General features: G+C 34.8%; 1 protein-coding gene and 1 pseudogene across 1 annotated transcript in view; one reads left to right on the forward strand and one right to left on the reverse strand.

Moving 5' to 3' along the window:
* Nucleotides 1-24,814, forward strand: part of LOC140509799 (cytosolic carboxypeptidase 4-like) — a 270,487-nt gene that overhangs the window by 207,552 nt on the left and 38,121 nt on the right. The gene's annotated exons all lie outside the window — the stretch shown is intronic.
* Nucleotides 4,404-4,720, reverse strand: LOC140529151 (peptidyl-prolyl cis-trans isomerase A pseudogene; annotated as a pseudogene).

Genomic DNA, 24,814 nt, shown 5'->3' on the forward strand with positions numbered 1-24,814 from the left:
GATGGAGAGGGGACAGTGAAAAGTTTCTCCCCCTTAAAAAAAGCCAAGTTAATCAACATGATACCATGCCTTCCATGATATCACTTGCTTATACCTAATCATCTATTATGTGTGTGAGACCTTCATTGTTCTATGCAATATAGCTAACAGAGACTTTGGAATCCAATATGAGCTGCTGCTATTAGCTCTCAGAAGGAGGTCAACTTCAGGAGTCTTAATCAGAATACAGCTTTGATGTTCTAAGTCTTAGGACAGCCAGGAATTAGATTGTGCAACTGAAAGAAAGGTTATGACTTTTGTCCCCCTTTATGACTGGATATACGTACTTTTCATCTATTCATCTAGGGTGACTTCAAAGCCCTCTGAAGACAGGCAGATGGAATAGATAAGTTCAAGTGACTCTTTCCGGCTCCATGATTCATGGACTGGGGGGAAGGATTTGGTTTTGTCTAATGGTTTCCTGGTGTCTATTAGAGAGAGACAGAGAGAGGAGAGAGAGAGAGAGAGAGAGAGAGAGAGAGAGAGAGAGAGAGAGAGAGAGAGAGAGAGAGAGAGAGAGAGAGAGAAAGAGAGAGAGAGAGAGGGAGGGAGAGTATGTGTGTGTGTGTATCTTGAGAGAGGTAAAAAAAAAAAAAGTTAATCATGGTTGGCTTTTTTCTGAAATGCCAGCAAGAACTCCAAGCAAACAATGAGAAAAAAGAGGCCAAGGTAAGTAAGGGCCTGGTATGTAAATAGCAAAATATTCTGTAATAGAGCACAATCTCAGTAATCAGAACTAATTGCTGCACCCAGTATAAACTACTAAGCTACCTGAAATGGACTACTTTCATCATATAATGGCATTATACATTGTATATGAAAACCCTTGTTTTTGATTCAAACTATTTAATAGTATCTGATGTTCTTATATTAAAATTAGTAAATAGAATATTTATATTTTGATACGGACAGCCAGCGTCCACAAAGTGCTTTATAGGATATGATAAAGGTCATTTGAATACCTGAAATGTATCTGTCTATGGGGATACTCCCTCAACCTGCATTAGCAATCAGAAATTCAAGTCCTCAGAAGGCCAGTGGACTATTTTTTGTTAGGGTTCTAGAAATAACTCTGAGGGGCCAGATTTCTAATACTGTTGATCATGAGCACCCACCAATGTATTTTTCCCTTTAAATCAACCAATCATATTTAATTTGTATTTAGGAAAGGTATTTACTAAAAATGACATAGTAAGAACAATCACCATAAAGCATTCCACTCCCATCCTTCATTCCCCCTTGAAAACTTGGGACTCACTTTCTTACAAACACACAAAGATAGACCCATGGGACCAGGTTTCTTAGGATTAAGTAGGTTTTAATTTTAAAGTTCAATGAGAATAAGGTTCACATGTAGAGTTCACATGTGTGCAAGGAGGTAATTCATAACTCTTGGTGCTTTATGAACCAGGCTTTTCTTGAGTCTATAGCCTGAATCCTTCTCCGTATAAGGTTGACTTTTTCTACATAGGTTTACCCTCAATGTGTCACTGCTCCTAGCTAAATATATTGTCTTCTAGTAGTCAGGTCTCTCTACCCCCAGCTAGTTCTCCTATTGAACTAATCTCTAAAGTGACATAGTCAAAAGTGAGAAATGAGAAAGACACTCTCTTCTCCTCTCCAAGAGTGACTCCCTCTCAGAACTCAGCTTTAGTGATAGAGATGAAATCTTTTGCTCCCAAATCTGTGGTCAATCAGTACTGGAATTACCCACAACCAAAATGCCTGCATGTATTTAAGGTGCCCAAAAGTACTTGTTTCATTGTTAGCAAATCAGCTATTCCCTTCTTTATCCAATTAAAGAAACCACAAGGCATGAATCCTCCTGTTTGTACATCAAAAGCATGTCTATATATGTTGATCAATTTGGTTGAGATCTTTATGTGCTTCCTTGATTGCATTTATTATGGGATGAAGTGTGTGATATCCTCTCCCTTAGAAATGGATCATTATATGATAAATCTTTAAGGGTACAAAGTCTGCAGATTTTGTTATGTAGTTGTTTTCTTCACCCCATGCTGTTAAATCCTCAGGCTTACACCAAGGGAGCATTACTAACATGCATCCAACAACATATGTTGAAAAAAAACTAAACAAGTCCTTATTGAGAATCTTGTCAGAGCTTACCAGATACCATTAATTCGATTTCACTTGTTGTTTGCTGCATTGGCCTTGTCAGGGACCAGTGTAATGTAAAATAAAAATGCTTGACTAAGTATAATAAAAAAAATATGCTATAGACAAGTATAATTGCCCAACCTGAAATCAATAGCACACTTATGGGTACTATTTATGTCCTAAACTGGACAATATTGCATGGTCAAACACTGAGAAAGCTTAAAAACTCTTCCTGTGTTCAATTAATTGATTTTAGAGAGAAGATATTACTTTAGGATAATCCAAAATTCTGCAAATTAAAACACTTTTTAATCAGTAAAATATTTTCATTGGGATAAATGTAGTAGATTGCTCACTGGATAGAATTAACAGTGAATTGATTTATTCAACCAATGTTTGCTAAAAAATTACAAGTTCCACATCCTCCATAAACAAACGTAGTTCCAGTAAGGTTGGAAGAAAACACGGCATTCATAAGTTGCTAGAAAAATTGCATATTATTGGATATGGGTATGGTTAGTAATCAGGCTGGAAATGGAAATGCAATAAAAGAATTATAAATTTGGACCCAAATATCTTATTGTGATTTTACCTTAAAGCATTATTCTTTAAAAATCGATATTAGAAGATATTAAAACCCATTCATTTGTAATTGAGAAAAAGAAAGCCTAGACTCAATATCTATTGAATACTTGAAGAATGGTTGAATTATTGATGCTTTTACTTAATTTATGTAGTGGAATGCTCTAATGTACTTGAAAGTAACCAATGTGGGAATGGAAAAACATATGAAATTAAGGATAAATACAGAAGGCAGGACCAGAAGATATCCATATGTTGACTGCTATTGTATAAATAGACACTATATCTACACTGATGGAAATATGAATAGACAAAGGCAGCAGAAAGAGATGGAAGAGGAAGTAAAAGATAAAATGTTATAGATAGTGGCATATTACATATCTTTTTATAAAGTACATATAGATTTTGTACATGCAAGATATTATCAAGGGCATATATGTTCGAAAAAGTTGGTTGGCCAATAAAGAAATGAAGGAAATAAAAGATGATTAGATTAAGTGAGGTACTGATCCTCATGAACTGAGAGAGAAAAAAAGAAAGGAAAATCTCCAGCATATTAAATGAAGAGTGTCTAAGGAAAATATACAGAAATACACAGATGAGAATATTAGCATCATAAAATTAGAACTGGAAAAGACTAGAATCATCTAGTGCAAACATTTTACAGATGAGGAAACTGAAACACAGTGAGGTAGAATAACTTGCCTAGGGTCACACAGGCTGTCAATGACAAAGGCAGAACTGGAGCTTAGGTTTTTCCCACTCAAAACTAACTCCCAATATACCACTACCAAAAAACAACATTATGGTTAAAGCACATTTATGAATTTAAATGTAGTTGTTTGTTATAGTTTAGATTCATTACTGATTATTTAAAATTAATAAGAAATAACAGTTAAAATTCTACTCTGTGCTAGGAACTGGAATGGAAGTATTGCATCTAGGATTTGGTAAAAGGAGAGGTTCAGGTAAAGGATTGCCACTCAAAGAACTGAGATACTCTCTCTTAATTTATTTTAAAAGGTTCATGCTTTTTGTTTTTATATCATATTTATTTCTCCACTTCCCCACCCTGTATATCTTCCCTTGTAAGACAAGTTTTAAAAGATAAAACAAGTTAATTAAAACCAACAAACTCATGAACCCTTTCTGACAATATATGTAATATTCCACATCTATATTTAGGAGAAAGAGGTATATTTTCTCAAAATTTTTCTAGGACTAAGTTTGGTTATCAAATTACACAGCATTTAGTTTTGTTTTATTGTTTCTTCTATTTTGTCGTTGCATATATTATTTCCTGATTTTACCTCCTTTGTATCATTTTATCTATATTTATTGTGTTTTTTAAGGAGCAGTGATATTTTATCACATTCAAGTAACATCTCTTTAACAATTTACAAATATATTTTTGCTGTAATCTTTTTGCTAATATCTTATTTAAAATTTTTTATATTTTAGTTTTTATTTCATAATCATAAACTTAACTCTGTTGTCTAGCTAGACTTGTGAAAGGAAAAAGAAAATGTAATTCAAAGAGAATTGCAGCAAGTGAGAGTTCAATTATTACAGGATATAATAGTAGATGAGGTTTGGGGGTTCTCTCTCCAACTGGAGAGAAATAGTTTGATAGTTAAGACAAAAAGAAAAAACAAAATAAAAACTTATGAGAGTTGTCCACAGTCAGTGATAGTGATCTTCTTACTGGTCTTACCATCCCAAGTAACAAAATGCTTCACGGCTTCTGCAATGTTCATGCCTTCTTTCACTTGGCCAATGACCAAATACTTGCCATCTAACCAATCAGTCTTAGCAGTACAAATGAAAAACTGGGAACCATTTCTGTTGGGTTCAGCATTTGCCATGGACAAGATTCCAGGACCAGTATACTTCAGGATGAAGTTCTCATCAGCAATTTCTCCCCATAGTTTTACTTACCATCAGTGTCATTATGGCATGTGAGCTCACCACCCTTGCACATGAACCCAGGAATGCTTTTGTGGAAGCAAGATCCCTTGTAACCAAATCCTTTCTCTCCAGTGCCCAGAGAGTGGAAGTTTTGTGCTGTCTTTGGAAACTTGTGTGCAAAGAACTCGAGAGTAATCTTGCCCAGGGGCTTGTTTTCAACAACAAAGTCAAACTACACATTTGGCCATAGATTCCTGGGCTGGGCACGATGGCAGAGGAAGAGGAAGTGGGAATTGGTGTCTGGCGAACAGAACCAGGATGAGGGCTCCTAGTGGTAGTGTCTGCAAAGCCTTATTTAAAATTTTTGCATATATATTCATGAGGGAAATTTGCCTATAATTTTCTTTCTCTGTTTTGACTCTTCCCAGTTTAGGTATTAGAATCTCATATTTGTATCATAAAAAGAATTTGGTAGAACTCCTTCTTCACTAATTTTCCCAAATAGTCTATATAGTGTTGGAATCAACTCTTCTTTGAATATTTGATAGAATTCACTTTTAAATCTATTTGGCCCTGGAGCTTTTTTTCCTAGGGAGTTCATTGATGGCCTATTCAGTTTCTTTTTCTGATATGGAGTTATTTAAGTTTCTCTTCTGTTAATCTAGGCAGTTTATTTTTTGTAAATATTCATCCATTTCACTAAGATTATCAAATTTATGGGCATGCAATTGGACAAAGTAATTTGTGATTATTCTTTTAATTTCTTCTTCATTGTAGGTAAGTTCACCCTTTTTCATTTTTGATACTGGTAGTTTTTTCTTCTTTCTTTTGGTAATCAAATTGACCAAAGGTTTATCAATTTTATTGGCTTTTTCATAAAACCAACTCAGTTTTATTTATTAGTTCAATGGTTTTCTTAATTTCAATTTTATTCATCTCTCCTTTAGTTTTCAGTATTTCTAATTTGGTAGTTACTTGGGGATTTTCAATTTGTTCTTTTTGTAGTTTTTTCAGTTGCATGCCCAATTCATTGATCTCTTCTTTTTCTATTTTATTCATGCAAGCATTCAGAGATATAAAACTTCCCTTAAGAACTACTTTCACTGAATCCCATAAGTTTTGGTAGGTTTTTTCATTATTGTCATTCTCTTGAATGAAATTTAACATATTCCCTAAGCATTTTTGTTTGCCTATCTTCATGTCTTACAGCCTTGAAAATTGCCATTTTTTAAGATTGTTGCCCATTTACTGGGTATTTGGTAAAATCTCAAAGTTGTTTATACTTGTATTTCTTTTATTAATAGTGATTTCAAACATTTTACCATGTGTTAATAGTTTGAAATTATTTTGAGGGTTGTTTTGTTATGTTCTTTCACCACTTATATATTGAGAAATGGCTCTTGGTCTTATACATGTGGTTAATTCCTTAAATATTTTGGATATCAGACTTTTATTAAAAATGAATGAAAGTATTTCCTAATTAGTCAGATATCCTCCTTACCCTAGCTTGGACTTTGTTCATGCCAAAACTTTTAGAATTTTCACCAAATTTATTTTTTTTGTGATCACCTCTATCACTTGTTTCTTCAGGAATTACCTCCTAGCCATAACTGTAAAATATAATTAATCCCATTCTCTGATAATATTTATGGCATGGTATATTGTATCCAGACCACATTTCTATTTTGAGCTTATTGTGATATGAAATATCTCTTCCAGCCCCCCCAACTCTTTATCTTCACTCCTAATCACTTGCTACTGAATAGGTTGGAGAGAATAGTGAAATAGTACTGACTGGGTCCAGTATTCATTTATGTTATATGATTCTATATAGGCTCTCACTGCAGCAAAGCAAACCGTTAACACCCCCTTAATCCATAGCTATTACAATTAAAAGAGCAATTATTCCAAACTTTTTCATTCTTCCTCAAGCCAACTATACAGAATACTTGAGAGAACAAAGGGTTAAATGGATATTGTCTTCACCCTCATGGAACTGGCACTCCAGGGGAGGAATTTAACATATGCACAAATGACCATAATATAAAATGGAACATGATGCCCTCATAGGAAAGTGAGGAAAACGTAATATGCAAGACTTGAGTAAAAACTGAGTAGTTGATAAAAGGAAGCAGTGCCCTGAAGTTCATCATGCTGCATATTTTGGGACAGTAAGATTTCTGGCTGAACACAAGGGGAGATAACAGGCAAGACAGATTAAAAATCTTTTTCTGGAATGGAACATAATTCAAACTTCATGAGTGCTTCCTTTAGCTCACATATTTTGAGAATTATGGAGTAAAGAAAGACTTTAATGAAGAGAGCAAAGTAAATTGACTTGAGAATTGAAATGAAGTGTTTAAAGGTGATTGTTTAGCACTACATTTCACAATAATTTATTCCACATTCACACTCTACATAAGAACTCAGGAAGTCACTTGCATCTAATCTTTTCATCTATTCTATGATTTAGTGACTCATAAAATCATAAGATTTTAAGTTGGATGGAACATTAAAGATTATTTAACCTAACTCTCTCATTATGCAAATTATCCAACTGAAAGTCAGAAAAGTTAAGTAAGTAGCTTGTCCAGGGTGATATAGATATTAGACAGCAGAATCAAGATTTGAACCCAGATTTTTTTATTCTAAATTTAGTACACTATCTACCACATCAATCTTAGAGAAATTTTTGTACCGAACAGTTGCTACACGCTATGCTTTGTTCTTGTCAACTCTAGTTGTTTTAAGCATCTATCAACCAGGAAAAGACTCCCACATCTGTACTCATATCTTAACACAAATTGCCCTCTTCTTTGAATGATTACTTTTTACATTTATTTGCTACTTATAGTCAGAATTTGAATTGTGGAAATAGCTTCATAAAATCATTCTTATGATACAACATTAATAATACTCTTCAGTAATATTAATGTTAGTGACTGGGAAAAGGTCAACAGTTATGAGCTACATGAGAGATGGAATTGGGTGTAAGAACCAAGAGCAGACATGAGAAATGCTTGTAAAAAGTAGGAAGGATCCTTCAAAATCATAAATTGGTGATAAAGTTATTCCAAATGGGGTCAACAGAAAGATATGGTCAATTGATATACAGAATTATTTAGATAATATCAAATCCCAAAAGAATGGGAATAAAAGGCTGGTGAGTGTTGATTAGGAGTTGACAGGAAAAAATGCAGCTCAGAAAAAAATCATATTCCAAAAATTGGTGGGAGAAAATAAGCAATATTTTTCCATATCAAGTCAGGGTTCACTGGGTATCCAAAATATCTAAGTACTAGGTAGGAGAAAGAAAATATTGTCCCTGACATTGATATAAAGCCAGGATAGTCAACATGGACTCAGAAAAACACATCATGAACTCAACTTCATGACTTGTTAAATGTATATGATAGCCATCCATAAAGTCCTGTTGCAATAGTTCATTATGATGTGGATGTTAATCGGAAAGGCTATGCCAGTGGAGAGCAGACTGGGGTCAGTTATGTCATGCTGGAAATACTTTGACTGTTGTCCTGGAAACAGTCTGAATCTGATTTGTGAGGATCAGACTTGGTGAATATGGAAATTCCAAATACCAACAGACTTGCAGAGTGTCTTTTTTTGGTAATGAAGTGGTCAGGTTAAGTCATGAAACACATAAAAATTAAAATCATCCCTCTTCTATGAAAACCTTCTGATCTTGCAGTGATGAAGACAGGAACAGAAAAGAGTATAGGAGGTATTACTAATTACATAGTTTTTATTCTATCTATAAATTAAAGCATTGATACTCCAGATATGAAATCTGGAAAAAAACTCAATCATATCTGTCTTGATATTATCCTGAAAGACATCTTTAACCAACTACAAGTGTTTGAACTAATCTTCCATATAGGAGAAAAAACCAAATAGATGAAGATGGTACATTGCACGTATAGCTAGATGGAGGATCTACATTTATTACTACATTTATTTCTTTGATAGAGACCATAAATGGATAATTAGTTTTCCCTATAAATGAGCTAAAAGAAGAGAGTATATTGTACTGATTTTGTGAAATTATAAATTCTTAAATTCTTTTAATCCCTTCCCCAAACCTCACTCTGAAGCAAAGGTCCATTTTTTAATACTAATATTATGATGTTGTATAGTTGTGAGTGATGGATCACTGCTATTCCCAAAGAATTAAAAATGGGTATGACTCAGAGGGATATGGAGAGGTACATTCTAGGTCTGAAGACTGAAACATGTAAAATAGAAAAATACATAGAAAAATCATAGTAAAAGATGTAATTAGGTATATGATTTTAAAAAGGTGGTTTAGTTATATGTGTAGAGAAGGAGATTGCTAAGGTCATTTGTGTCACTGATATTCTCATGATATTAGAGAAAAATGAGCAAGACTCTTAACTTGTTGTATGAACCCTCTATGGTAAACTTTTGGGAAGACATGGTCAAGAATCAAATAGGATGATCAGGTATGGAGGGGGTTGGTGATATAGTAGACAGGGTTCTCATCTTGGAGTCAAGATGACATTCAAGTCTTGTCTCAGACATTTAATATTTGTGTGACCCAGTGCAAGTTACTCTATCTCTTTGCTTATCTGTGAAATGGGCATCATAAAAACACCTACCTCACAGGACTGACATGAAGATCAAATTACATAAAGTGTGCAAAGCATTTTGCCAACCTTAAATACTTTATAATTGCTAGGAATTATTATTATGATTAAACAGAATACCATCATTGTTCAGATAGAAATATTTGAGGATTTAGTCGCTTAAGTACGTGTAAGAAATTTTCTAGGTCTGAGAGATAGGGAAGGAAAAACAAATCATTCTCTTGTTTTAAAGAGTCTATATCATGAAGGATCTTTTTTTTTTTTTGTCTTTCTCCCAAGTAACAATTTTTTTCCAGTGGTAGTATGCTCGTCAAGCCCTTCCCCCAAACCCCCAATTCCCTGCTCCATTCCATCCCCAAACAAGAAGTAATGTGGTAAGTGAAAGATGACATAACTGAGGAAAGAAAAGTTCAAGTTTCTGAAAATATTGATTTATTAGGTAGTGCATGTCAATTACCCAACAAATTGAAACTAGTAACCTTCCTTAGCTTTGGCACTAGACCCCAAATACAGGGGAAGATAGATTTTTATACATTAAAAATAATTAATAAAATAAAACCAATTAATATAATGGAAACAATTAACCAGGATGCAACATTAAGTAATGAGAGTTCTAATTGGAGGAAAGATTAGAGACTTTCCAAATTGGGAGGAAGAAAGTAAGTAGGTGCAATTTCTTGAAATCAGAAAAAGAGGTGTCGTGTCCCACTACTCTTACCCAAATATCTGTGAACAATCAAGGGAACATGGAAACAATGACTGATTGATCAGCATGCATGCAGTTTTCAGATAAAAAAAATCTGACCAGAAATCTGGTCAGATTCAAAGATTGATGCAAATAGTTTTCTCACAATTGTGTGTCTGAAGCACTCCATATGTCTTATTTGTAAACTCTCCCCATACTGATCAATTAGTTGCTTATCGTTTATATGTCCCTGTGATTATTCATTGACACTTGGGCAAGGGGAGTGAACACTACTTTTTCTGATTTTGAGAAATTGTATATGTTCACTCTCTCCCCCTCAATTTGGAAAGTCCTTAATATGTCTTTCAACTAGAAATCAGATTATCTAATGTTTTTTTTTTTCCTGGTTAATTTTTTCCTTCTAATTAATTGGTCTTATTGGATAGTTTTCAATGTATAAAAATCTATCTGCCTTTGTACTTGTGGCCCAGTACCAAAGCTGAGGAAGGTGGCTGGTTCTGATTTGTTGGGCAATTGTAATACATTGCTTAATAAATCAATATGCTTGGAAACACAAACCTTTGTTTCCTCAGTCATTTCATCTTTTTCTTGCCGCAGGAACAAGACTAAGATGTTTAGCTCATGGCACAAAGATTTGGAGCTAAGTTAGAAAGAGCCATAGTGGCAAGGTCAAGATGGGCTGTCTGAACTCAGTGATTGTTGCAACATAGAATCCTTTCTTCTAATGATACATCCTAAGCATGGGTTTTTTTTTTTTAAGGGAAAAAACATGGAATCCTTATTTTCTATATTCAGAAAGTTAAATTAGAGGAGACAAGAGATAGCAAGGAGTCTCCCTGAGGTAGCATTTGCTTTAAATGAGAGGTTCTTAATCTGTGTGCTGTAAACTAAAAAAAATCAATAATGGCATTTCAATATAGTTGTTTGTCATAATCCTTTGTATTTTATTTTATGCATTTGCAAGCTTTATTCTGAGACTTATTTGGTAGGGTTACTAGACTGTAAAAGGGGCACAGGAAATTAAAAAAAAAAGATTAGGAACTCTTGTATTAAACCCTTATGGCCAGTCAATTAACCTACTCTTACTGATTGAGAGCAGTCAATGCCATGCTCTTGGTCATACAATAGATTCCTGTAAATGTAGCAGTATACTGACCTGTCCCATGAGATAAACACACCACTCCCACATTACAGGGGAGGTATAGGCAATCGCCCTTAGGGGACATTTATTTCTTTTTCATACTCTTTTGTAGTTCCTAAGCAGTCGCCTAATTCTAACCTTGCCATCTGTTCTCTGGTTACGTGACTCCCTGGGAATTTTGCATGATGACAATCTGTTGCGCAGAATGCAATGTTTCTATTGACTGTGGTTGTTTTAAGTATCCTCGACAACTGTGGCCAAAAGACACAACTACCCCCTTTCTTCCCTTTCTCCATCCTAGCCATGCTTATTTATAAAGCTCTGGGTGCTACGTCTGCCTGATAATGCTCCATGCTGCTCCAGCAGTTTCCTGAGGCTTACTTGCTTCTCTTTGCCTTCATAGATATTCTTATCCTGCATTCACATTGTGTCCTGCTTTTAGACTTCACAGTGAATGGTGGAGCTGCTTCCTAAATATCAAATACTGTGCTTCTCTTTAGACTTTTGAGCTCACTGTGCCCCAGGCACTAATATTATCAGGGCTGGCATCATTCACTCCATCTGATGTGCCCTATCTCTCCATTTATCAGTAACGGAAGGGGGATTTTGGAATAATTTTATCTTCGGACTGCAGCTTTCTAGATTCTCCTTGAAAAACTGACTCAATTTACTTTTTTCTCACTCTTTCTCTGTATTTTTCTCCTTATTCTCAGTCTCCTTTTGTAGCTGTATTCTGAGCTTCAAGAAACTAAAATAGATATAGAATGTTTTCTGGTAACCAGTTCTGTAATCCAACCTTTAGCAGCTGAACTGTATCTATGTATAGTGTTGAAGAAATAAGTAAGTGGGATAGCCTTCTTTAGAGCATGCTGCCCTTCATTGGACCATGACTATGTTTTAGGCATGACAACTGGGAATTTTGGCTAGTGATCAGGGCATGAGAGTTCTGTGGTTGGCAGTTTGACAAAAGCTTGAACTGGATGCCTATAGTGACTACATTTCCCATAGATCAGAGGAGGTATATCCCTTCCCAAAGAGAGGTGGAACTACCTTCAACTCCACAGAGGCTTAATCAAAAACCCATTTCTCTAGAATCATGTTTCATGAGGCTCTCATTTACATAATTTTTAAAGCCCTGTTTGGAACCATATTGTAATTGAAATGAACCGACTTTTCTGAGTTATGTGAATATGTAAAGAGAAGACTCATTAGACCATGTGCCCTTATCTGTGAATCACAAAATGAGGAATGCTTTCTTTTTCCTCTTTAAGTTTGTAATTTCAGAGGGAAAAAATGGCAGTTATCATCATTGAACTTTCCTTTCTAAACAAACTAGAGCTATAAAATTCATTTGAAGGATGGCCTTTTTCAGAGAGTGGAGGAACTGAATATATTGCCAGATAGTGGTAGCTGTCCATCTGCTAAATCTCTCCACACATGGGGAGCAGCTGTCATTTCAGAAATGCTACAGTAGATAATAAGATACGGTGCATTTCATCTTCAAATACTTAAAACAAATCCTGGGGAATAGCAGCAGCTATTTTTCTGACTACAAGAAATCTCTGATGTTATTAACACAAAATGCCAAAAGGATTTGGAGATTTGAAGCAAATAGATTTGCTTTAAAAGGAAAAACACTCAAGGTTGGTATAGTATGTATTGTAATAATCTGTAGCTGTATATACATAGGTAGTGCTGAAGCCACATTCAGAAACCATGGAGATCACAATCACATACATAACCCAGAACACAGTTACAAGTACATATGTCTCTAAAACCCACAGGCAACATACAGATACAATATTATTTTATTCCCCAAACTGGCAGCCTTTACAACTTAGCTCCTTCTGTAGCTTGCCAATTCTCCTAGACACCCAGTCCTATGTCTATGACAATGGCTATATTTTCATGGCTTAGGGCAATATATGGCACAGTATGCTGTAAACATATTTAAATTGGGATTGGCAAACACAGGCAATGACTATATTAGCTAGCAACTTTGGAGGAACAGGTTGAATTATACGATATGTTATTGCCTGACATTCCCATGTATCATGTCTCCTATTCACGTTTGACCTCCTGGATCTGAATTTCTGTTCCTCTAGCTAGCTTTAGCCTTTTACTGGTTACAAATCTAGTCAATGTATTTTAGTGCTTTGAAGAAATCCCTAAAGTCACCAATTCTGATCTTTGAGGCTATCCTCTTTGCTCATAATGCTCCTTTTCAAGATATTCCAGGGTAGACAACATCCTGATCCAAAGCACAGAGATGACAGAGCTGAGTTTTCTGCTTCTTGGGGACATAGAGAGTGATAATATTTGGTGGATGAATAGAATATATTGCAGAAAATTGTAGAAGAAATATCAGGTTAATGTATAATGGAAATAGCTTGTGGTGAACCTTGGGTAAAATGGAAAGGTATTTGAAATTTACTAAGGAAAAACAGAACCTCCAATTTGTCTGAACAGCCCTGTCATTTTTTAAAGCTGAACTGAAATGTCATCTTCTCAATGAAACTTTCACTGATGATGTCAGTTGATAATCATCATTTCCCCCAAGACCTCACATAGCTCTTTGTCAGTTCTCAAATAATTACCTTGTATTTTTTAGTATTATATTTACCTAAGTATATGCCTTATTTCCTCTATCACACTTGGCCAATATCTCTAACAGAGATGCCCTCATTTCTCTTACTCTGAATTTACCACTAGGCAGCATATAAGAGTAGATAGCCCAAATCTCTTTGATGGTGTTTAGGACAGTTTACTATACTGAATTTACATAGCTCTGTATGGTATATTGGAATGAGAAAGAACAAAAATACCAGAGGTATTTTCATGGCAAAGAAAAGTGCGGCGAGGTGTCCACTGTAAAATGAGGATAATAATAGCACCTACCTCTCAGGGTTGTTTTGAACACATGACGTAACATTTGTAAATCATGTAGCACAAGTACAAAGTAGATACATACACACATATGTATCTATCTGTGTGTATATTTCTCTCTCTCTATATATATATCTGTGTGTATATATGTGTGCATATATGTATATGTACACATATATACACGCATATGCACATACCCTTCTCTCCATTCAATTATTGTCATTACGCCCATGGCTTTCACATCCATGTACATATTTCTATTCTGGATGACTTGTTGGACATCATTAACTGGGTGTCCCATAATACTTCAAAGTTAACATGCCCAGAATGAAATGCATTGTCTTTCTCCCTAAGAAACCTCTAATCCAAACTGTTCACTTTCAATTGAGGAAATTGTCATATTTCTAGGAACCCAGATTCAGAACCCCAGAGTCATCCTTGATTCTTTATTCTCCCACATTCTCCATACCCAATCAATTTGCAAGTTATGCCAACTCTAATTCTATATTTTTTGGGTCCATACTCACATTTTCACTCATACAACCACCACCCTATTTCAACCTCTCTTTAGCCCTCCCCCTAGACTACTACAATAAACTGTTAATTGGCCTCTGCTCCTATTCTCTCATCTTTTCAATGCATTCTACAAAGAACTGCTTAAATACTCTTTCTTAAAACATATATTTGATGACATCACTCCATTGCTCAAGATACTTCAATAGCTCCCTATTGCTTGTAAGACAAAATACAAACTCCTTAGTTTGGTGCTAAAGTTCTTTACAGTCTGGCTTGACTCTTTCTGTTCTTGTCTCGGTTTGCTTCTCTTCATATAATTTATATTTTTCCTGGACTGAGTTCAATTCAGGACCTGTTGGTGATTCAGACTCAGGAATAGAATGCATTAAGATAGTTGTTGGATCACGAAATGCAATAAAATCAATCCAAATATAAGAAAGGATGAAAAGAAAACAATCATGAAAAAGAGATGCTACTTTTGTGGATGTTTTGTAGGACAATGAAACACTGCCAAAGCTCGGGTACCCCATAGAGTAGACTAAAAATACACTTCTAGTTCTCTTAGAGTCTAGAGATCAATTAGATCATGACAACAACCTCTTACAAGGGAAATAACCATGACCTATGTAAAGTAAGTGCCATTCCTACCACAACATTACAATCAAACTGGTCTATTGCATGGTCCTGTAGTTCAGAATTTTGCTGCTCACATCTGTGATGTTTCATAGGTTCTCTGCCATGCTCATAAATTTTCTCCCTCTTCATCTCTACCTCTTAGAGTATTTAGCCTCAATCAGGGTTTAACTCATGTTCTCTCCTCATCTTCCCACATGTTAGTTTCTTCTCTTCTCAAATTATTTTACTAATAGTTCCACAAATATTCTGTTCCCTCAAATGGAATGTAAACTAGAGGGCAGTAATTTTTTTTTTTTAATTTTGCCGTTGTACCTCTAGTGCGTAGTCTTGTACTTTCCATACAATTAGGGTATTATTGTTAATAGAATTGGAGCATGATGGGTAGGCAGAGGTTAGGAAGAAGTAAGATGAGTCTAGTTTTGAGGTTTTTTTTAAGCTCTAGGGACTTCAACGAAAGGACTTCACATTTCTGGGCCTCAGGTGTCCTAATCTTGCATATGAAACATGTAGTAGGGATAAAAGTCGCAATCAAGGCAAGATTTCCCAGTTTACAAAACTGTAGGTTTGCTTCTAATGCATAGCATTAGCAAATCTTTGGTTGTGTATTCAGTGTCAGTATTCATCTGTGAACCACAGAACTAAGCCTCTAGAGAGCAAATTAAAAGCTATATGCTTAGACTGTAGCATACATATACCCTTATTTTCATCTTTGCAAATATAAATGCTTTTCTTAGGGACAAAGGGACCTTTCATGTTTTTCTCTGAGCTGCCGAAATCACAGTACTAGTGGGGATCTAGGCCAAGGAGAGGAGACCCAGAGCATTTAAAGGGAATCAAGTAACTCTGAATGGCATGGACATAATGCCCTTTGATTCAGAAAAAAAGAAATTCATTTAATCTTCCCAAACACACAGAAAAGTGAGTCTTGGCTTTCTGCTCCTTTTATTTGCTATCAGCCTTAAAGATCTGCTTAATATTTTACCTTCACCCTTGGTCACCAAGTGGAACAAACCCAGTCCTATCACTAGATGTCATCACTATTAAGAAGAGGAAGGAAGAAAGAGAAGAAAGAAAAAGAAATTTCAGCAGGGAGGTTCATGAAACCTGCAATTGCTGAAGTCAAAACATTTTAATGCTTAAGAAAAAACAATAAATGATTAAACTGAAGAATTTGAGCTTCCAGTAAGCTATAAAAAGGGACTGATAAATCATAAGAAGCAAATATTTAAAGAATGTCTTAAGAACTCAGAGATGGAAAAGGAATGGATAAAGGAGATTTGAGCCCTCTCTGTCTTTGGGGTTTAAAGAAAACAAAATAGACATTGCTATCACAGGGCCTTTCTGCCCACCTATCAATGTCCTCTTATGCTGTGTCACTTCTTCAGTGACATAGATGTGATTAAAATAAGTAACAAAATCACGACTGAGTCCTAGCTGATAATCAATACCTTTCTTTTATGGAGATACATCCAGGCTGGGAGCCATTATTGCTTCTCATAGACTTTACATATGATTTAATCTTGGGACCATGCCCAGTACTTGATCTGAAAGTAGAGAAAATATTCTATAATAAACATCATCCAGACCAGTTTGAGTTAGTGCCATTTTAACCATTTACTGAAAAGGTAATTTTCCTTAGCTCTCATACCATGCCAATCATACCACCATGAGGATTTGGGAGGGTGTTTGGCCAAGGTGAATTATATCCAGTGGCTATTGTTTATAGTCATCTAGGAATGGCTGAATTCTTTCTCTGTATTCAATAAAACATGTTAGCAAACTCATAGTGGCTATGGCTTATTTATCAAATCACAAGGATTCTTTGAACTGAGGAGCTCAAAGGAAGATATGTTTCCAAGATAGATATCATACAGATATGGCATTATTTAGTCCCCAATTCCTATTGGATGATGATGCCTCTGGTTTCTTTGTCTGAAATTAGACTCAAGCAAGTGAGATGAGTCCCTTCAGAAATCAAACAAATAATCACCAAATATAACCTTACCCCTACCTCATATGTCAGCACATCCTATGAACTAGACAAAAATACTGTTTAATCTCTCTTAAAATGTGAGATACCTGGTGTTAAGTACGCAGAAGTGTGCCTGTGTGCTCTTTGAAATAGCATACTATCTTGGAAAGTACACTGGGAAGGTCTGGATTGCAGACTTGCCTCTAGGTGTAATAGACCTCAAAATACAAAGGGAGATCTCTCCTAATTGGGAAGATGGGCAAAACAGTTCTATATAACTTTACAACATAAGAAGTATAAAAAGGAAATAGTGAAAATTGAATAATTAAAACTGAATCCACAAACTAAGAAGGCAAACATTGCACTAGGTAAAAGCCTCATTATATAATGTTTGAGACCTCCTACTCAGTCTTTTCATCTTCACCCAACTTTACTTACCAGGCTCACCATTGGGGGAGACAGTACATTTTATTAGGTTATGAAAACAGAATTTTCCCCCCAAAATAAGGCAAATATTTGTGCAATATTTACTTATAAAGGAAATCATTTTTACTCATCAAATGGAAGAAATAGAACTTGTGCATTTTAAATTAACTAAGCATTATGTAAAACTTTGGAATTTGATATGAAATACCAATTTATGGCAACATTAGAGTGTGCCTTGGAACACTTGACATGGCCTGTTCATACATGTATGAGGCAGAGTCAGTGAAAGCAACTTCATAGGCTTATTGATTCAAGATCTGACAATAAAAACCCATGCCTGGTTCCCCTGTGACTAAGAAACAATCAGAATCTTCACCCCCTTTTACCCATAACACAAGAGATGGAAAATACTGGTTTTCCTAGTGACAAGAAAGGAAGTTCATGCAACAGAGGGAGAAGGGAGGGCGAGACAGCAGCACAGAGTCAGATGAAATGGAAGGGGTTTCCATATAAGAATAAAAAACTAGAAATTTAATTGGAGTCAGTCCTCTCCCAATGAAGTTTACTCCGGGCAGTAATTCCTATACTCGATATACTGAGTATTCTAAGACACAGGGTTATGTTGTGATACAACCATGGGAATACTTGGAGAAAGCACATGGGAGAAGGAATGAGTTATAAAGCTAAATAGAAACAACAGGAAAATAAGACAAACAGTCATATGACAAAAGCTCCATTAGAAAAAGGCTTCTGCACAGATACAAAAAGTGAGACCCATAAAAACAGGAAAAAAAAACTTTTCCCAAAAAGAGCTATAACACATTGAATAGATATTCTATTAAAGATACTGAATCAAAAATCCTTAATGAAAAATAATATTTTATAGATTTCCCAGAGATAATGGAAGCACTAGAAAGAAAGTACAGAAAAATTCAAAAGAGAAATAGCACTTTTAAAAGATGGAAATTTGGGAATAAACTAATTCATAAGAAATAAGAATTCTTAAATTTGAAATAGTGAAGACAAATAAAAGAAAAGAAACATAGAAAGCTCTCCAAATTCATGGAGGCTTTGAAAAAGAAAATGATCTTATACTAAATGTTTCAGCTACAAAAGAAAGTTAGGGAGAAGAGAAGTAAAAGACAATAACTTTGATAGAACATAAGTGACATATAGTAAAAGCAAGCATCCTGAGCAAGAATGCACAGGAGGGCCTGTTGTCATAGGTTTTTGATCTGCTTTTCTAAAAGGAAAGGCAACTTTTGAGGGTTCAACAATCACTTTAATCAAGGGCATGTATCATTCACTTATTTCAGGGGAAAAAGTCAGCACCCTGAACTTCAGAGAAAATACAGAAAATCAAGATGAACACATAGAGTTTCCAGCTGCCTGACATAAGCAATATATACATGATAGATCAACAAACAGGTGCAACTGTCTGACCATACATACATAATTACCAGAGAGAAGCACCAATATCTGAGTTTTCAAAGGGTCAGGGCTCCTTAGCAGCTGCTGAGAGTCTTGTCTAGCCAAACAAACACTTCCAATGAGTCAAAACCAAAATAAAACCTCAGAGTATTTATACATATTTTAGAGCCAGAGGGCATCACAACTCTGGAGAACCAGTGCCTCATTACCAAAAGGTGTGGGGCTTCCTACAAATCTTCCTCAATCAAACTCCTCTTAATGGGCAGGTCCATTAATGGTTAGGGAAGATGTTCCCATTAAGGAGCAAAATTATATTAGCAATAAGCAAAAATGCATTATCAGTACACATATCCTAAGTAATAGAATTAGAAGATAGGGTACTTAGAAATAGCTTATGGGTCATAAACATGGAGAAAACAAGGCAATGTTATATATTAAAATTTGAATATGATACTATAAAATATTAAAAGAAAACTATTGATAACTTTTTAAAATTTTAAATGTTTATTAACTTTTAGTTTTCAACAGTTATGTCTACAAAATTTTGAGTTCCAAATTTTCTTCCCATCTCTCCATTACCACACCCTATAATATCTTGCATTCTGATCACCCCTTTCCCTCTATATGCCCTCCCTTCTATCACAACCCTCCCTTCCCTTATCCCCATCTCTCTTTTCTTATAGGGTAAGATAGATTTCTATACCCCATTACCTGTATTTCTTATTTTCCAGCTGTATGCAAAAACATTTCTCAACATTTGTTCCTAATACTTTGAACTGCAACTTTACTCCTTTCCTCCCTCCCCACCCATCCCCACTGAAAAAGCAAGCTATTCAATATAGGCTATATATGTGTAGTTTTGCAAAAGACTTCCATAATAGTCATGTTGTGTAAGACTAACTATATTTTCCTCCATCCTATCCTGCCCCCCATTTATTCTGTTCCCTCTTTTGACCTTGTTCCTTACCATAAGTGTTTACTTCTAATTACTCCCTTTTCCCATTTGCCCTTTCTTCTATCATTCCCCTCACCCCACTTGTCCCCTTCTCCCCTACTTTCCTATAGTGTAAGATAGATTTTCATACCCAAAATTGAGTGAGCATGTTATTCCTTCCTTAAGCCAAATGTGAAGAGAGTAAACTTCATTCTTTCCCTCTCACCTCCCCCCTTTTCTCCTCCACTAAATAAGCTTATTCTTGCCTCTTTTATGAAAGATAATTTGCCTCATTCCACTTCTCCCTTTCTTCTCTCAATATATTCTCCTCACCCCTTCTTAATTTTTATTGTTTTAGGTATCATCCCTTCTTAATCAACTCACTCTTCACTGTATACATACATATATACATACATATATATATTTACATGTGTGCATGTGTGCGTGTATGTATAATCCCTCCAACTACCCAAATACTGTGAAAAGTCATAGGAGTTACAAATATTGTCTTTCCATGTCAGAATGTAAACAGTTCAACTTCAGAAAGTCCTTTATGATTTCTCTTCCTATTTACCTTTTCATGTATCTCTTGATTCTTGTGTTTGAAAGTCAAATTTTCTTTTCATCTCTGGTCTTTTCATCAAGAATGCTTGAAAGTCCACTATATCATTGAATGACCACTTTTTTCCCCCTGAAGTATTATACTCAGTTTTGCTAGATAGGTGATTCTTGGTTTTAATCCCAGTTTCTTTGACTTCTGGAATATCATATTACAAGTCCTTTAATCCCTTAATGTAGAAGCTGCCTGACCCTGTGTTATCCTGATTTCATTTCCACAATAATCAAATTGTTTCTTTCTAACTGCTTACAATATTTTCTCCTTGATCTGGGAGCTTTGGAATTTTGCTACAATATTCCTAAGAGTTTCTCTTTTTGGATCTCTTTCAGGAGGTAATCAGTGGGTTCTTTCAATATTTATTTTACCCTCTGGTTCTAAAATATCAGGGCAGTTTTCTTTGATAATTTCCTGAAAGATGATGTCTAGGCTCTTTTTTTGATCATAGCTTTTAGGTAGTCCCATAATTTTTAAATTGTCTCTTGTGTATCTATTTTCCAGATCAGTTGTTTTTCTGATGAGATATTTCACATTATCTTCTATTTTTCCATTCTTATTTTTTATAATTCCTTGGTTTGTAATAAAGTCATTAGCTTCCATCTGCTCTGTTCTAATTTTTAAAGAATTGTTTTCTTCAGTGAGCTTTTCCATTTGGCTAATTCTGCTCTTTAAAGCATTCTTGTCCTCATTGGCTTTTTGGGCCTCTTTTTCCACTCAAGTTAGTATATTTTTTAAGGTGTTAATTTCTTAAGCATTTTTGGGTCTCTTTTAGCAAGCTGTTGACTTGCTTTTCATGGTTTTCTTGCATTGCTCTAATTTCTCTTCCCAATTTTTCCTCCACCTCTCTTACTTAATTTTCAAGGTTTTCCATGGTCTGAGATGTTTGCATATTTATTCTGAAGGTTTTGCATGCAGAAGCCTTGACTTTTAGGTCTTCTTCTCATAGCATCATCTGAAAGGATAGAAGAAAATATCTGCTCACCACGAAAGTAACCTTTCATTGTCTTATTCTTTTTCCCTCTTTTGGGCATTTTCCCAGCCAATTTTTTTCCCAGCCAGACTTTTGAGTTCTTTGTCAGGGCTGAGCTCAAGGCTGAGATTCAGATATGTATCACAATTCCCCCAGTGACTTTAGATGGAGGTCGCCCTGGGTTGCCTCTCCAGACCATGCTCCCCTCTTCTGAGTGAAGGAGCCCTCCCACTGACCTTTGAGGGTGTTTGTGGTTTGAGCAATCTGGGAACTGGTGCTGCAGGTGGCTCCCTGAAGACTGTTCAGGGTCTTGTCCCTGCCATGTTGAGCTGCACTCCACCCTTCCTGGGCTGCACTGTGTCTGCTCCACCATTGGTAACTTTTGAATACAGACAATAAAGAATTGGATGATTGAGTCTACCAATTGTTACTCAATAAAAGCAACATGGTACTATGTTTGAAACTCAAAGACACATAATGGTGAAATTTCACAATTTTAATTCCTTGCCCCATAAAAAAAACAGATTTTTTTTAAGCTGCTAAGAGAAAGACTTCAGTTATGAAGGAATATCTATTAAATAATCCAAGATTCTTCTGTGGCCATAAAATCATAGAAAAAGCACAGAATAGGATATTCTAAAAAGCAAAGGACATCAATGTGAAACACAAAATAACATGGTATAATGTAGGGCATGAAGTTCAATGGAAAAAGATGAACCTTTAACAAAATGGAGGCAGTCTTAAAACAAAATTAAAATTGATGGTGAGCAGAATATGCAACTGGAAAATCTTCAAGCAAGACAAACATAAGAAAAATAACTAAATAAAATACTAACAAATCAATCTCACCAGTTTTTAATCTTTTTTTTTTTCAAAAGAGAGATTAGGTTGAAAGATTAGAAAAGAAATCTGGAGAATTAAAAAAGAACATAACATTAGAATACCTTGTAGAAATAAGTTGCATAATTTGATATATTTGGTCCTTATACCTTCAACAGGATATTTTATTTATTTTATTGTTTGAAAAATTTGTTAAATGCTAAGGAATAGTGAAAAGAAAATATAGAAAAAATTACAAGTTATGAAGTAGAAATACTCAATCCCTATCAAATTTTAAAAGTCTTTAAAAAATTAGGGCAACTGACATACCTGGTCCTTCTTGTGTTCCAAAGGGATAAAACATTTCAAAGACTGAGAGATTTAAGGGAAGTTTAAGGAATTTGAATAAGGAAAGGAGGAGGAATTGAATTAATGTTATATAGATTAAGTGCTCTGCTCTCCTATAAGTGAATCATTATCTTTTCTTGGGAGTAAGGTGGAGTGGACAACACATATTCAGAAAACATTTCAAAGTTGAGAGAAAAGGTAAAATAAAGAGGGAAATTAGAAATATATTCTTTTTTAGACTTTCACTTATTCATTAATTAAGTTTATTTATTTTTAGTTTTCAACTTCATTTCCACAAGATTTTGAGTTCTAAATTTTCTCCCATCTCTCCCCTCCCCCACCCCAAGACAGAGGAAGAAAACAGAGCTAGAAAATCCACTCCTTTTTCAGTGAGAAATGTCAAAGGGTCCCAAGCACAAAAAGAGTTCTTAGAGGAACCTGAAAAGGACTTTAAAATCAAACAAAAGAGACTGAGGAAAAAATAAGAGCAATCCAAGAAAACCAAGAAAAGTATGAAAAGAAAATCAACCAGCTTGAAATAAAGTACCAAAAACTTAATGAAGAAAATAGCTCCTTATAAGTTAGAATTGGGCAAAGGGAAGCTAATGACATTCTAAGACACAAAGACATAATAAAAAAAAATAAAAAAAAGAACATGAAACTCATCAAAAACCACAACTGATCTGGAGAAGAGATTGAGGGAAAATGATAAAACAATAGTAAGTGAAAATTATGATAAAAAGAATCTTCTTATAATATTATAAGAAATTATTAAGGAAAATTGCCTTGAATTTCTAAAACAGGAAGAAGAAAACAGGATTCACTTCTAGAAAGGGAGACTGAAAAATAGCTACCACACCTAAGGAAGGTAGCAGGTGTGAAAATTAGTCAAAGCAGAATAGAAAAAAAAAATCTACCTGAAAGAGATACCAGGAGAACTTACAGGAATGTCATAGTCGCATTTCAAAGCTAGTTTTCAAAGTTTTCAAAGGCTAAAGAGAAAATATTGGAAGTAACAAGAAAAAATAGTTTAAATATTGTGGAGCTATAATAAGTATTATTCAACTCCTAGCAGCTACTATGTTGAAGGACCATAGGTCCTTGAATACTGTATTTTGTAGAGCAAAAAATGTGGAGTTATGGTCAAGAGTCACTTACCCAGAAAAGTTAATATAATCCCGAATGAAAAAAAAAATTGATATTTATCTAACTTAAAGACTTTCAGGTATTTGTGACAAAAGCAGCATAACTTAAGAGAAAATTTGACATGTAATATGCAGGAGAAAAACAAAGTAAACATTATTAAGGACCAATTACAAGGGACCCAGTAAAGTCAAATCATTTACTTTGTATATATGAAAATATTATTATTTCTATTATGACTACCAATTTTATTTGCGTGCTTTGAAAGAAAGGCATGGACTGAGTTGAGTACCATGGGGCAATTTAAAAAAATAAAGCCATGTAGGGAGAGATAAAAAGCAGCAATTATCTCATACAAATGAGTCAAAACAGGAAAAAAAAAATGATACAGAAGAAGCTAATGGAGGGGGAGAGGGGTAGTGCTGAAACCTTAGTCTTAAGGGGAATGTGTTAAAGAGGGAACAACAGATATCTATCTATCTCCCTGTCTGTCTGTCTGTCTATCTATCTATCTATCTTTCTATCTACATAAACACACACACACATATGGGTAGGTTAAGGAATAGAAGGATAAGAAATCAGGTAGAAGTAAAGCAGAGGAATGATGAGGATAGCAAGGAAAAACAGGAATGAGGAATAACTAGTAATTAGCACTTAGAATGTGAATAGGATGAATTTACCCATAAAATTGAAACATATAAGATTAAAAATTAGAATTCAACAATAAGTTACTTTCAGGAAATGCTACAAAAATGAGATACACAAAAACATAAAATAAAGGTCAGAGTAAAATTTATTATGTAAAAAAGAAGTGGTAGCAATCATGATTTCAGACACAGTTAAAACTAAAATAGATTTAATCAAAAGAGAAATGTAGGGAAACTATATTATCTGTCAGTTGTATTATTCAGTATTATTTTAGACTATTTAAAATAATGAGACAGTATAAAATACCTGAGAGTATACTTGCCAAAACTGATGCAAGAACTATATGAATG

Source organism: Notamacropus eugenii, chromosome 1 (assembly GCF_028372415.1).
Source record: "Notamacropus eugenii isolate mMacEug1 chromosome 1, mMacEug1.pri_v2, whole genome shotgun sequence".
Classification (NCBI taxonomy): Eukaryota; Metazoa; Chordata; class Mammalia; order Diprotodontia; family Macropodidae; genus Notamacropus; species Notamacropus eugenii.